Here is a 15,108-nt window from a genome sequence, read left to right as displayed (position 1 = left end):
GGGAGGCGGAGCTTGCAGTGAGCTGAGTTCCCGCCACTGCACTCCAGCCTGGGCGACAGAGCGAGACTCCGTCTCAAAAAAAAAAAAAAAAAAAAAAAAAAAAAACAGTGAAAATTTGGACCTTATATCACTGCAGAGGTTAGAAATATATAATTTTGGAATAAATATAAGTGCATATTTTTGTAGTATTTTTTTAAACCCAATTCTTTCATAAACTTGATAACTGAAATTACTTCAGACTGCATGTGTATTATATTAAGAACATTTTTCCAGGTATAGAGAAACATAATATATAGAACTAGTCACTAAAAGGAGACAGAAACTGAAATCTAGTTTTCATTGGTTTGCTGACCTTTTTTTTGAAAATGTAGCTTAAATTTCAATACTAACATTCAGTTTCACTTTGGTATTTCTGATCTTTGAAATTTGGTTCTGCTGATGTTAAGGTTTGATTTTTTTAAAAAATTATTTTTCTTAGGAAATTATTAATACATATGGCTCATTGTTGAATACAACATTCCTAACATTATCCCACATTCCCCCACCCCCACCCATTATCTTTTTTTCTTCCTGATTCCCACGCCTTCCCCCGTAGGTAATGACTCTTAAGCTTGGTGGAGGATGTACAAAGTGCGGTTCAGAGAAAAGAATTGGCAACAACAGCAAGAGACTTGGTGTTAGTCTCAGTTTAATTACAATACAAGGAAGAGTTGAGTAATTTGCCGCAGCTCAAGACGACTGTATCTCAGTTTTCTCATCTGCAAAATGAGTAGGTTAGACCAGCTAATCACTCCGGTACCTTCCAACTTGAAAAAAATTTTTTCCTCATTCTTTGGTAAATTTTAGATGTGGCCTGATCATTCTCCTGGAAGTCAGAGGTCAAATTATCTTTCCATGTTCTTTTATTTTATCTAAGAAATTCCCAAATGACAAGTGATAACAAAGGCAGCAGGATTTTTCATTTCTCTGTAAATAATGTGTAAACTATGTGAAGAGAACTATATCTTTCATCTAAGGCCAGTTCAACTTATTAAAAATAAAACTAATGCCTTTGAAAATGGATCAGACCTTTGATATTTGAACTAAATTTTGTGTTAGAGACTTGTAAAAAATTGTTCGCTTTTGCTGAATAAATTGCAGAGAAGCTCCACTGACCGTCAGTCCCTCTGCTTAATGCGGTCAGGGGTCCTTTCATTTATGGCAAATGACTTATCTGACAAGAGTTAATTTTGCCTCCATTTTATCAACTTTGAATTTTTTCCAAGAAATCTGATTTATTTGGCAGACACTGAGAGAGAGAACCGATTAAGTGCCATTTTAAAACTCTTATTTTCATTTATAATAATAAAATATTTGCCAAAATACAACTTTTTTTGTAAAATTATCTGCACCCTCATCCAAGCTTTATGATATTTGATAGCCTCAATCACATTTTATGAAGAATGTTAAAGAAAAATTTTTTTTTTAACTACACTGAAATAAGATAATTTCTTTTTTTTTTTTGAAACAGAGTCTCCCTCTGTCACCCGAGCTGGAGTGCAGTGGCGAGATCTTAGCTCACTGCATCCCCTGCCTCCTGGTTCAAGCAATTTTCCTGCCTCAGCCTCCCAAGTAGCTGGGATTATAGGTGCATGCCACCACACCTGGCTAAATTTTGTATTTTTAGTAGAGATGGGGTTTCACCATGTTGGTCAGGCTGATTTTGACCTCCTGACCTTGTGATCTGCCCGCCTCGGCCTCCCCAAGTGCTGAGATTACAGGTGTGAGCCACTGTGCCTGGCAAAATAAGATAATTTCTCAAAATAATTTGGTTTCATGTGACTGGAGTCATAATTAATACTTTAACTTTATCATCTAGATGTATCTCCTCAGTAGCATAGTAACTGGTACATCCAGAAATCTGAAGTCTGAGTTACTTGATACAAATTCTACTTTATCTAACCATTAGTTATTAAGGAGGTAAAATCTTGTTCTAATTTGCTATTAAAATCTTATTGGTTAAATAGAAATAAGAAAAAGCATAATTACTCAAGTTTCTTCATCCTCAATGTCAACTTTATGTTGTAATTAAATGTGTAGCAACCAAGCTGACAGTAGTGATTAGAAATTAAAGTACAGAAATGTTTTATTTGGGGACTCAAAATGAACAAAAGACAGATGAGATGAAAATTTGACTTAAAAAGCTGTCATCTCTTCCTCTCTTGCCCTCCCACCACCAATAACTTTAAGGGGAAGAGAAGCTGGTCTTTTCCCTAAACATGTCTTTAAAATAATGATACACTGTATTTATTAATTCTGGATGCAAAAAAAAAAAAGTTCTTAGAAAAGCTCTATGAATATTTTTGTGGCTTCTCAACAGAAATCACTATCTCATATTGTAACGTAGATTACTTTTATCTCTGTTTAGTTTACCAAAACTAAATGTGAGGCCTGTGGGGAAAGACCTTGATATTCTAATACATTATATTTTCTTCTAGCTTGTAGATTTTTTTTTTTTTTTTTTTTTTTTTTTTGAGACAGAGTTTCGCTCTTGTTGCCCAGGCTGGAGTTCAGTGGCGTGATATCAGCTCACCGCAACCTCTGCCTCCCAGCTTCAAGCATTTCTCCTGCCTCAGCTTCCCGAGTAGCTGGGATTATAGGCATGTGCCACCATGTCCAGCTAATATTGTATTTTTAGTAGAGACAGGGTTTCTCCATGTTGATCAGGCTGGTCTGGAACTCCCAAGCTCAGGTGATTCACCTGCCTCAGCCTCCCAAAGTGCTGGGATTACAGGTGTGAGCCAACGTGCCTGGCGCTTGTAGATTTTTTTTTAGATTAGCAATTCCTTATTAGTAGAATCTGCAATTTATTTCTCTTTTAAAGAAAGAGAATTTTAACCCATTTGCTATTGGCATTCGTATATTTTACTTACATGTCCATAGAGAGTTTACTGAATTGATACATTTACAGTAAATACAAATGAGCTTTCCAGTTTTCTTTGCTCTTTCAATTTATGCTTTAGTATAAGCAAAAATTATTTTTACATTTAAATATTGTGGGTACATGTAGGTGTATATATTTATAGGGTGCATGAGATGTTTTGATACAGGCATGCAATGTGAAATAAGCACATCATGGAGAATGGGATATCCATTGCCTCAAGCATTTATCCTTTGAGTTATAGATGTATTTTATGTTTGACTAAAAAATATTTGAACTAAGGCTGGGTGTGGTGGCTCACACCTGTAATCCCAGCACTTTGGGAGCCCAAGGTGGGTGGATCACGAGGTCAGGAATTTGAGACCAGCCTGACCAACATGGTGAAACCCTGTCTCTACTAAAAATACAAAAATTAGCCAGGCGTGGTGGGGTGTGCCTGTAATCCCAGCTACTCAGGAGGCTGAGGCAGGAGAATCGCTTGAACCCGGGAGGCGGAGGTTGCAGTGAGCCGAGATCATGCTACTGCACTCCAGCCTAGGTGACAGAGCGAGACTCCGTCTCAAAAAAATATATATATATATATATATATTTATTAATATAAATTAGTTCAAATATATATTTATATATATAAATTAGTTCAAATATATTTGAACTAATTTATTTAAGCTTGATCTCTATAATTTCAGCCTGATCTTAACCAATGAAGTTTCAGAAACAAAAACTGTACTTCAGTCTATAATTGAATGGAATTCAGTGTAGACTAGTACAGTGGAATGTAGTGGTCTGAAAGGCTTTCATTGTCAAGGAAAAAGGTTGAATTTATTTAAGATGTTGCCAAATAACCAGTTCTACAGTTAAAAAAAAATTCGTTAGCAGTGCCCTGTTTACCTCAGAGGAAATAAAGGTTAGTGACAGTAATGCATATAAAGCCAAAATATTGAATATAAGCTAGGTCTGGTGGCATGCACTTGTAATCCCAGCTATTTGGGAGGCTGAGATGGGACGGTCTCTTGACCCCAGGAGTTTGAGGCTGTAGTGAGCTGTGATTGTGCCTGTGAACAGTGACTGCACTCCAGCCTGGGTGACAGCAAGATGCCATCTCAAATAAATAAAGATATATAACATAAAATAAATAACTTTATACATTTCCTGGAGGAAAAGTACTCTAAATTCAAGAGATCTGAATCAAATTACTCAACTTTTTGGAATTTGATCCTCTACTGTAATACTCATATGTGAGATTACTGAATTTTCAGTGTAAAAAAAATTGACAGGGTAATACATAGGCCATATTATAGTGAAGATCATAAGTATAAATGTCCTTGTTTAATCTTTCCATACTTAGGACAGCCTCTGTATATAAAATGTTCATTGGGAGAAAAATTATTTTTAAAACTAAATTTTTATAGTAGTCCTCCATTACTGGCAATTAAGGAGCAACCCACAAAATGTAGAATATTTAATGTCATCATGTGGTTCTTTGATTAGGCGTAAAAAGTATTGCAAACAGCTTTTCTATTCCTTTGGAATATGAATCTTTTTAATGTCTAAAGTTAACCTGCAACATTTTCTAGTAGGATAAGTCAATGTAAATTAGGTAATTTTTGCCTGTTTTATACCTTCTGTTGCATTTTGTTCAAATGAAAACATTTTTTAAAACATGTTATTGAATTTTTACTTCTCAGATAATTGGTTTGAGTGTGAAATTTCTTTTTTAACACTTTGATATGTAAGTTAGTGTAAATTAATACTTTTACAACACTATTAGGCTTTATATTTTTATGGAATGTTTTAAAATTTGAAATTTTTGAAGTGTTAATGTAGCAGTACTTTAAACTATCATTATGTGCCAATACTGACAAGAAAAACAATTTTTTATGTATTTAATTTACTATGGTATTCAATAAATTCTATTTTAAAATAAAATTTGGATTTGTTTAATTTTGAATGATGAAAAAATAATTGAAAATGAACTAACTGTACTAGATCATGTTCATATAACACAAAAATGGTAATAATTGCTTAAGAAATTATGCAGTTTATTTAGGTCTTACAAATTATCCTTAAAACCTAGATTCTGGCCGGGCATGGTGGCTTACACCTGTAATCCCAGCACTTTGGGAGGCTGAGGTGGGTGGATCACAAGGTCAAAAGATGGAGACCATCTTGGCCAACATGGTAAAAGCCCGTCTCAACTAAAAATACAACAATTGGCTGGACGTGGTGGCATGTGCCTGTAGTCCCGGCTACTTGGGAGGCTGAGGCAGGAGAATCGCTTGAGCCCGGGAGGCAGAGGTTGCAGTGAGCCGAGACTGTGTGTCATTGCACTTCAGCCTGGCGATAGAGCAAGACTCCATCTAAAAAAAAAAAGAAAAATGTACTAAGGTCTATACAGGCTCTTTTTTACCAAAAAAAAAAAAAGGCCCACCCCTTCTGATGAACAATCCTGACATTTGCATTTTTGCTGATGTTGTTCCCAGAAATTACCAAGATCCTTGCTGCCATTGTACTTTCTTTTTAATTTAGATGAGATTGGCCTTGATATGTATTGTAGTTTGTCTTGATGATATGTTGGGAAAATCCTGTTCTTCTCTCCATACAGGAACCTTGTGTCATACCACAGGCCCATATATCTGGAAAGATACATAACTTTCCAGAAACTGGAAAGAGTGTCTTTTTTTTTAGGGAGAAAGGAAGTAAGATGGCTAGGGCACAGGAGTGACGACTTTTCCATGTACACTCTTCTTTTTCTTGTATTTAATTTTTTGAAAAATAGAGACGCCTAGGCTAGCTCAAACTCCTGAGCTCAAGTGATCTGCCTCAACCTCCCAAAGTGCTGGGATTACAGCCATGAGCCATCAAGCCCAGCCTATACTCTTGCTTTCTGCATTTTCTATCGTATGCTTCTGTTATGAATTTAAAATACAAATACCATACAAATCTACTGAGTTAATTTTTGGCGGGTGTTATAAAATTAATTTATTTAAACATTCAGACTGAATTATTTTTCTCTTAATTAATATTCATACTAACAGCTGGTTAAATAGTAAATTATTCGTATCTTTTTCTTTTGTGTTTTTGAGACAGAGTCTTGCTCTGTCGCCCAGGCTGGAGTGCAGTGGCGCCATCTCGGCTCACTGCAACCACCCCCTCCCGGGTTCAAGTGATTCTCTTGCCTCAGCCTCCCGAGTAGCTAGGAATCCAGGTGCAGGCCACCACACCCGGCTAATTTTTTGTATTTTAGTAGAGACGGAATTTCACCATGTTGCCCAGGCTGGTCTTCAACTCCCGAGCTCAGGCAATCTGCCTGCCTCGGCCTCCCAAAATGCTAGGATTACCGGCGTGAGCCACCACGCCTGGCTAATTTTTGTATTTTTAGTAGAGACAGGATTTCACCATCTTGGTCAGGCTGCTCTGGAACTCCTGACCTCGTGATCCACCTACCTCAGCCTCCCAAAGTGCTGGGATTACAGGCGTGAACCACCACGCCCGGCCAGATCAATAGTTTTATTTTATTTTATTTATTTATTTTTTTTTTTTGAGACGGAGTCTTGCTCTGTAGCCCGGGCTGGACTGCAGTGGCCGGATCTCAGCTCACTGCAAGCTCCGCCTCCCGGGTTTACGCCATTCTCCTGCCTCAGCCTCCCAAGTAGCTGGGACTACAGGCGCCCGCCACCTCGCCCGGCTAGTTTTTTTTGTATTTTTAGTAGAGACGGGGTTTCACCGTGTTAGCCAGGATGGTCTCGATCTCCTGACCTCGTGATCCGCCCGTCTCGGCCTCCCAAAGTGCTGGGATTACAGGCTTGAGCCACCGCGCCCGGCCCAGATCAATAGTTTTAAACTTTATTTTTGTTGTGGCACTCACCCTACTGACCCGCAACAAATTAAAAATAAAGCAAAAATTAAAATATCACTGAAAAGCATTAGTGCTAGAAAATGAAAGCAATGACCATTCTAGGTAACACCGATGATAAAATGTTCTCTCTAAAAAAATGTTGGAAATTCCAATTACCTGTATATGAGCGCTTAGAATAGAAGCATTGCACTTGTAGCAGTAGCCAGACTTCTTAGCAGAGTTCTGGAGAGAGATCGCTGTAAACTATAGTAAGGCACTAATTCTTTCTTCCTTAGGAGGCTATGGGTAAATACTACAGTTCTTAGTCAGCTAAAACTGAATGTCTATGGTTTGGCATATCACTCTGTTAAAAGCAATTTAACAATTCAGATCAGAGAGTCACTTCTCTAGATTAAGTGGGAAAAGGTACCAATTGGCTTCTAATTAATAAGCCACCTGTAAATAGGCTCTGCTACCTATTTAATTATATAGAAAACCAAATAATTCTTTTATAAACGTGAAAAATGTTTCATCCACAAATGTATTAATATGTATGTGCAACACTTTTCAACTGAAGCCTCACCAACTATTGACCAAATTCAGTCCCGAATGCAGAGAAATAAAATATACAAAGGCAATTGCCAAGTCCTCTCCATTCTGTCTTTCAGATGTCTCTCAAAAGAGTTCCAGGAATCACCATCCCCACTGCCACTAAATTAACTTAATCTGTCTGTACTGTAACAGTTTCTTAATGGGTCTTCCAGCCGTTAATTGTGCCATTGATTCCCTTTCCACATCATAGCCAGTGATCTTTCCAAAGTGGAAATCTGATCATTCAACTACAGTGCTTTAGAAAAACCCTTAACAGCACCTAATTTATCTAAGAATAGTCCAAAATCATTAGCGTGATTTTTTTTGTTTTTGAGATGGAGTTTATACTACGGGAAATTAAGTTGGAGATGAACAGGGGCTACACCAGTCAGACCTTAAAAATCACATTAACAGTTGAGTGCGGTGGCTCACGCCTGTAATCCCAGCACTTTGGGAGGCCGAGGCGGGCGGATTCACCTGAGGTCGGGTGTTCGAGACCAGCCTGATCAACATGGAGAAACCCCGTCTCTACTAAACATATAAAATTAGCCGGGCATGGTGGCCCGTGCCTGTAATCCCAGCTACTCGGGACGCTGAGGCAGGAGAATCGCTTGAACTCGGGAGGCAGAGGTTGCGGTGAGCCGAGATCGAGCCATTGAACTCCAGCCTGGCAACAGAGTGAGACTCTGTCTCAAAAAGAAAAAAGAATAATGAGACAAGGCTTGGCTTGGTGGCTCATGCCTGTAATCTCAGCACTTTGGGAGGCTGAGGTGGAGCCCAAGATCAGCCTGGGCAACATGTGGGACCCCATCTCTAAAAATAAAATTAAAACAAAAAGAGAGGGCTGGGCAAGGTGGCTCACACCTGTTATCCTGACACTTTCGGAGGCCGAGGCAGGTGGATCACCTGAGGTCAGGAGTTCAAGACCAGCCTGGCCAACATGGTGAAAACCTGTTTCTACTAAAAATACAAAAAATTAGCTATGCATTGTGGCAGGCACCCATAATCCCAGCTACTCAGGAAGCTGAGGCAGGAGAATCACTTGAAACCAGGAGGCGGAGGTTGCAGTGAGTCGAAATCTTGCAGTAAGCAACAGAGCAAGACTCCAGCTCAGGGAAAAAAAAAAGAGAGAGAAAGGAAAAATAAAAACAGTGAGACATGTAGGTATACACTTATACACATAAACACCCATATAGTAACTCTGAATCGATGCCATTTATCTTGCATTTTAGGATATTCATTAGCTAATCTTACAATGTTATTTTATTATAATAAGTTGACATTAACAATGTTAATATATCATAGAAATGTGATTATATCCAGTATCAGAAAATCAAATTTTTTTTTTTTTTTTTTGGTTGACATAGAGTCTCACTCTGCCACCCAGGCTGGGGCTGGAGTGCGGTGATGTGATCTCAGCTCACTGCAACCTCCATCTCCCAGTTTCAAGCGATTCTCCTGCCTCAGCCTCCCAAGTAGCTGGGATTACAGGTACTTACCACCACACCTGGCTAATTTTTGTATTTTTAGTAGAGATGGGGTTTTACCATGTTGGCAGGGCTAGTCTTGAACTTCAGGTGATCCACCCACCTTGGCCTCCCAAAGTGCTGGGATTACAGGCATGAGCCACCCTGCCTGGCCCCAACAATAATATTCTTAATCAACATGGGGCTTTACTAAATTCAAAGGGGAATTTCTCTCTATGGTTACTGGTAATTTGTCCTGGCTTTTGCCCAAATCTAGTCACCGGGGACAGAGTTTTAGAGCTTTAGGAAGAAACTTTCTTCCCTTTTAGAAATAAACATGGGCCAAAGAAAGGGTTATTAAAAGTGGGAAAATAGGCCGGTCACAGTGGTTCACGCCTGTAATCCCAGCACTTTCAGAGGCCGAGGTGGGCGGATCACGAGGTCAAGAGATCAAGACCATCCTGGCCAACATGGTGAAACCCCGTCTCTGCTAAAAATACAAAAAAAAAAAATTAGCCGGGCCTGGTGACACGTGCCTGTAATCCCAGCTACTCAGGAGGTTGAGGCAGAAGAATCGCTTGAACCCGGGAGGTGGAAGTTGCAGTGAGCCAAGATCGCACCACCGCACTCCAGCCTGGAGACAGAGCAAGACTCCATCTCAAAAAAAAAAAAGGTGGGAAAATATGTTTAAAATTTTTTTAGTTGTATATTGTGAAACTGATTAGCATATCACATATAATACAATTGAAAGAAGACTGATTTTCATTCTCTCAATTAATCAAGAAATACTTATTGAATACTTATGATATGCCAGCCACTGTACTAAGGTACTGGGGTTAGAGATTAATATTTGAAACATTCCAGGTATTTTTAGTTGGCATTTTATAAGCTTTCCACTAGCAAATGGGGGTAATTCTTTTGAAAGAGTCCCTAAGAAAGAAAATCCATTAATCCTCTATCCAAAGTACAGCCAAATTTGTTGGAACTGGTTTAATCACCTTCTGCTTATATAAACAAAGGCTTCTGTAGTCATTTGCCAAGCATTTATGAGTGTCCGAGTTTAAGTGACAGAGAAAGTTACATAAAATGGACATTTCATATATTGACTCTTTGTTTTCATGCTTTAAACAATTTTAATTGTTTTAATGTTGTCGACATTCTAAGTCATTTTTTTAAAAAATTTTTTCTTAAGAGTCAGGGCCTTGCTTTGTTGCCTAGCCTGGAGTGCCCAGGCTGGAGTGGCATGATCATGGTTCAGTGCAGTCTCAGACACCTGGGCTCCAGTAATCTTCCTGTCTCAGTCTCCCATGTGCTAGGATTACAGGTGTGGTCCCTGTGCCTGGCCCTAAATCATTTCTTTTTATTAATTTTTATTTGTATATATATATTTTTTGAGACAGCATCTCACTCTGTCACCCATGCTGAAGTGGGATGGTGCGATCACAGCTCACTGCAGCCTCGACCTCCCCTGGTGATTCTCCCACCTCAGCCCCCTGAGTAGCTGGGACTAGAGGCACATGCTACCATGCCCAGCTAATTTTTGTAGAGACACAGTTTCGCCATGTTGTGCAGCCTGGTCTCCAGTTCCTGGGCTCAAATAATCTGCCCATCTCAGACTCCCAAAGACTCCCACTTACAGGCATGAGCCACCGCACCAGCCCTAAATAGTTCCTTTTTATTTTTGAGATAAAGTGTGTGTCTCTTTTTCAGTTGCCCAGGGACTCACACTGATAGCAGATCCATTCAGAGAGTAGCCAGAGGCATGATTAATTTGGAAACAATCACGTAAGCCAACAATTTGTACCTAGTGCATTAAACAAAGATCTTTGACTAGTTGATTAAACGAATTGAGGTAAAGATTTTGTGAAAGACTGAATCACATATAATCTGTTTCCTCTTGTTAGTGACAGATTTCTCAGTTGTGACTTACTGTCACAAGAGGTAATATAGCATAAGGCTCAAGGGCACAAACTCTGGAATTAGACTATAGTGGTTGAAATTGTGGCTCTGCCCTGTGCCTCAATCTTCTCCTTTGTGCAGTGGGGGAATAATAATAGCATCTGACTTATAGACTTGAGAGGAGCTAGTAAGTTAATACATGTTAAGTGAATAGAACAGCAGCCAGCAAGTAAAAAAAACCACACAATGAATGTTAGTTTTTCAGTATAAGGAGGGAAGGACTCTCATGTCTTCAATTGTCCTACTTCAGACCCTTCAGGATTTTCCTTTTAGTTTGTGTTTTATTTTCTAGAGACAAGGGTCTCCCTATGTTGTCCAGGCTGGTCTTGAACTCTTGGACTTAGTGATCATCCTGACTTGGCCTCCCAAAGTGCTGGGATCACCGGTGAGAGCCCCTATGCCTGGCCTGCTTTTGCTTATCTAAATGTAAACTCTGCCCGGGCTTGGTGGCTCATGCCGGTAATCCCAGCAATTTGGGAGGCTGAAGTGGACGGACCACCTGAGGTCAGAAGTTTGAGACCAGCCTGGCCAATATGGTGAAACCCCGTCTCTACTAAAAATAAAAATTAGCTGGGCATGGTGGTGCATGCCTGTAGTTTCAGCTGCTTGAGAGGCTGAGGCAGGAGAATCACCTGAACCCAGGAGGAGGAGGTTGCAATGATCCGACATGGTGCCACTACACTCCAGCCTGGGTGACAAAGCAAGACTCCATCTCAAAAATAAAATAAAATAAATTTAAACTTCTATTTTTATGAATGTCAAGCTTTCTAAAACATTTTAAATAATTGTGGGAAGTTATAAAACCTGAATACTGTAAGAGATAGTAAGTTTTTTTTTTTTTTTTGAGGCAGAGTTTCACTCTTGTTGCCCAGGCTGGAGTGCAATGGCCACAATCTCAGCTCACTACAACCTCCACCTTCCGGGTTCAAGTGATTCTCCTGTCTCAGCCTTCAGAGTAGCTGGGATTGCAGGCATGAGCCACCACACCTGGCTAATTTTGCATTTTAGTAGAGATGGGGTTTCGCCATGTTGGTCAGGCTGATCTCAAACTCCTGACCTCAGGTGATCCACCCACCTCGGCCTCCCAAAGTGCTGGGATTACAGCCTGAGTGCACATGGCCTTTTTTCTTTTTTTGATGGGGTCTCACTATATTGCCCAGGCTCACCTCAAACTCCTGAGCTCAAATGATCCACCCATCTCAGCCTCCCAAAGTGCTGGAATAGGCATGAGCCACCATGTCCAGCAAAATACTATAATGACTCAATGTACCCATTGTCATTCATTTAAGAAAGTTAACAAACTCTCCTTCAAAAACAGGAAATTTTGGGCTGAGTGCAGTGGCTTATGCCTGTAATCCCAGCACTTTGGGAGGCCGAGGCAGATGGATCACCTGAGGTCAGGAGTTTAAGACCGGCCTGGCCAACACGGTAAAACCTCATCTCTACTAAAAATACAAAAATTAGCCAGGCGTGGTGGCGCATGCCTGTAGTCCCAGCTACTTGGGAGGTTGAGGCATGAGAATCACTTGAACCCAGGAGGCAGAGGTGGCAGTGAGCCGAGATTGTGCCACTGCACTTCAGCCTGGGTGATAGAGTGAGACCTTCTCTCAAAAGAAACCCAAAAAATAAAAACAAAAACAAAAAAAACCCTTCTACTTTGTGAAAGATACTATTAAGAGAATGAAAAGATAAGCCTGACCAACATGGTTGGCTAATTTTGTTTTTTAATTTGATTTGATTTGATTGTTTCTTTTGTTTGTTTGTTTTTGAGAGTCTCACCCCATCACCCAGACTGGAGTACCGTGGCACAATCTCAGCTCACTGTAACCTCTGCCTCTCAGGTTCAGGTGACTCTTATGCCTCAGCCTCCCCAATAGCTGGAATTACAGGCGCACATCACCATGCCTGACTACTTTTTGTATTTTTAGTAGACTCGGGGTTTCGCCCTGTTGGCCAGTCTGGTCTCAAGCTCCTGATCTCAAATGATTCACCAGTCTCGGCCTCCCAAAGTGCTGGGATTACTGCAATAAGCCACCATGCCCAGCCAAGAAGTTTTTTTTTTTTTCGAGACAGAGTTTTGCTCTTGTTGCCCAAGCTGAAGTGCAGTGACGTGATCTCAGCTCACTGCAACCTCGGGCTCTGGGGTTCAAGGGAGTCTCCTGCCTCAGCCTCCGGAGTAGGTGGGATTATAGGAGTCCGCCACATCACCTGGCTAATTTTTTTTTTTTTTTTTTTTTTTGAGATGGAGTCTCACTCTGTCGCCCAGGCTGGAGTGCAATGGCACGATCTCGGCTTACTGCAACCTTCGCCTCCCGGGTTCAGGCGATTCTTCTGCCTCAGCCTTCCAAGTAGCTAGGATTACAGAAGCGCGCCTCCACACCCAGCTAATTTTTGTATTTTTAGTAGAGACGGGGTTTCACCATGTTGCCCAGGCTGGTCTTGACCTCCCGACCTCGTGATCCACCTGCCTTGGCCTCCCAAAGTGCTGGGTGTGAGCCACCAAGCCTGGCCATTTTTTTTTTTTCGTTTTGAGACAGAGTCTCGCTCTGTTGCCCAGGCTGGAGTGCAGTGGCGTGATCTCAGCTCACTGCAACCTCCGCCTCCCAGGTTCAAGCAATTCTCTTGCCTCAGTCTCCCGAGTAGCTGGGACTACAGGCGCATGCCATCACACCCAGCTACTTTTTGTATTATTATTAGAGATGGGGTTTCACCATATTGGCCAGGCTGGTCTTGAACTCCTGACCTCGTGATCCACCTAAGTGCTGAGATTGCAGGTGTGAGCCACCACGCATGGCCTAATTTTTTGTATTTTTAGTAGAGATGGAGTTTCATTATGCTGGTCTCGAACTCCTGACCTTAAGATATCTGCCCACCTCGACCTCCCGGAGTGCTGGGATTACAGGTATGAGCCACCGTGCCTGGCCTACAAGTACTTTTTTTTTTTTTTGAGACGGAGACTCTGTCGCGTAGGCTTGAGTGCAGGGGCGCTATCTCAGCTCACTGCAAGTTCTGCTCCTGGGTTCATGCCATTCTCCTGCCTCAGCCTCCCGAGTAGCTGGGACTATAGGCGCCTGCCACCACGCCCGGCTAATTTTCTGTATTTTTAGTAGAGACGGAGTTTCACCATGTTAGCCAGGATGGTCTCGATCTCCTGACCTCGTGATCCGCCTGCCTTAATTTCATGGTTCTCTTACTTCCACTTTCTTTCTTTTTTTGAGACAGAGTTTTACTCTTGTTGCCCAGGCTGAAGTGCAGTGGCGCAATTTCCACTCACTGCAACCTCTGCCTCCCAGGTTCAAGCAATTCTCCTGCCTCAGCCTCCCAAGTAGCTGGGATTATAGGCATGTGCCATCACCCCCAGCTAATATTTTGTATTTAGTAGAGAGAGGGTTTCACCATGTTAGCCAGGCTGGTCTTGAACTCCTGACCTTAGGTGATTGCCTGTCTTGGCCTCCCGAAGTGCTGGGATTATAGGTGTGAGCCACCACGCCTGGCTACCCTCTACTCTTTAGGAATGGTACCTTATCTTAATCTGACATGACACTCTGCATGCCAGAATCAGAGGACAGAGTAAAATTTTAAGATTCTGGCCTGTCAAGAGAGTTTATTTGTTTGTTCAACAAATATTTATTAAATGACTGAATGCTTGATGACATCTACTTAGTAGGCATTTAAGATGGATAAGGTTATAATCCTCATGCAGTTGAATGTTTAGTGGGGGACTAGCAAGTAAGTTGGTTGAATACAACAGGATAAATGCCATAATAGAGAATATACAGGCTGGGCATGGTGCCTCATGCCTGTAATCCCAACAATTTGGGAGGCCAAGGTGGGCGGATCACTTGAGGTCAGGAGTTCGAGACCAGCCTGGCCAACATGGTGAAACCCTGTCTCTACTCAAAATACAAAGGGTGGCACGTGCCTGTAATCCCAGCTACTCAGGAGGCTGAGGCAAGAGAATCACTTGAACCCAGGAGGCAGAGGTTGCAGTAGGCCGAGATCGCACCACTGCATTCCAGCCTGGGCAATAGAGGGAGACTCAGTCTCAAAAAAAAAAAAAAAAAAAAAAAACACAAGAGAGTCTTTATTATTTTATCATTTTTTATTTCTTTATTTTGAGACAGGGTCTTGCTCCGTTACCCAGGCTGGAGTACAGAGGCATGATCTTGCTCACCGCAGCCTCAACCTTTTGGGCTCAAGCAATCCTCCCGCCTCAGCCTCTGAGTAGCTGGTACTACAGGCATGCACAGCCACACTGGGCTAATTTTTCTAGCTTTTTTCGTAGAGACAGTGTTTCACCATGTTGCCCAGACTGTATCATTTTATTCTCATACTAT

Source organism: Chlorocebus sabaeus, chromosome 26 (assembly GCF_047675955.1).
Source record: "Chlorocebus sabaeus isolate Y175 chromosome 26, mChlSab1.0.hap1, whole genome shotgun sequence".
Taxonomy (NCBI): domain Eukaryota; kingdom Metazoa; phylum Chordata; class Mammalia; order Primates; family Cercopithecidae; genus Chlorocebus; species Chlorocebus sabaeus.
Note: the sequence above shows the minus strand (reverse complement) of the source record.